This window comes from Penaeus vannamei, chromosome 16, assembly GCF_042767895.1.
Source record: "Penaeus vannamei isolate JL-2024 chromosome 16, ASM4276789v1, whole genome shotgun sequence".
Lineage (NCBI taxonomy): Eukaryota > Metazoa > Arthropoda > Malacostraca > Decapoda > Penaeidae > Penaeus > Penaeus vannamei.
The window spans coordinates 11,056,884-11,057,293 of NC_091564.1; the positions used below are offsets into that span (position 1 = coordinate 11,056,884).

Sequence of the window (410 nt, forward strand, 5' to 3'; positions counted from 1 at the left end):
ACACACAAATAAAGACACGCATATTTACAAGACAGATATATTCGCAATAAAATACGGACACCGAAATAAAACAGAAAAAATGACATGAAGTATATACGGAAAAGAAGACACACGAAAAAACAGACACGGAAAAGAACACAATAGACGGAAAGGTGAGAGGAAAGGAATAGAGATGAGCAAGATGCGAAATGAAAGATGAGATGAGAGAAGAGCGAGGAGTAAAAGAGAAATAAGGGAACTAACATAACAGCGAGAAGTAAGCAAGAGAGAAAAAAACAAAGAAAACAAAGCTCAACAAGATACAGAAATATGATAATGTAGACAATAAATAAAAAGGCAAAATAAAGAGTGCAATGTTTCCCATGAAAGGAAAACAAACAGCTCCAGGGAAAACGGGTGCCTGCCTGACC

General features: G+C 36.3%; 1 protein-coding gene across 1 annotated transcript in view; it reads left to right on the top strand.

Moving 5' to 3' along the window:
* The first annotated feature begins 367 nt into the window (after positions 1-367).
* The window catches only part of LOC138864380 (uncharacterized), a 1,395-nt gene continuing 1,352 nt past the window's right edge, over positions 368-410 (top strand). Inside the window, exon 1 of the mRNA XM_070131234.1 lies at positions 368-410. This exon is cut by the window's right edge and continues 106 nt beyond it. The gene's annotated coding sequence lies outside the window, so the exon portion shown is untranslated.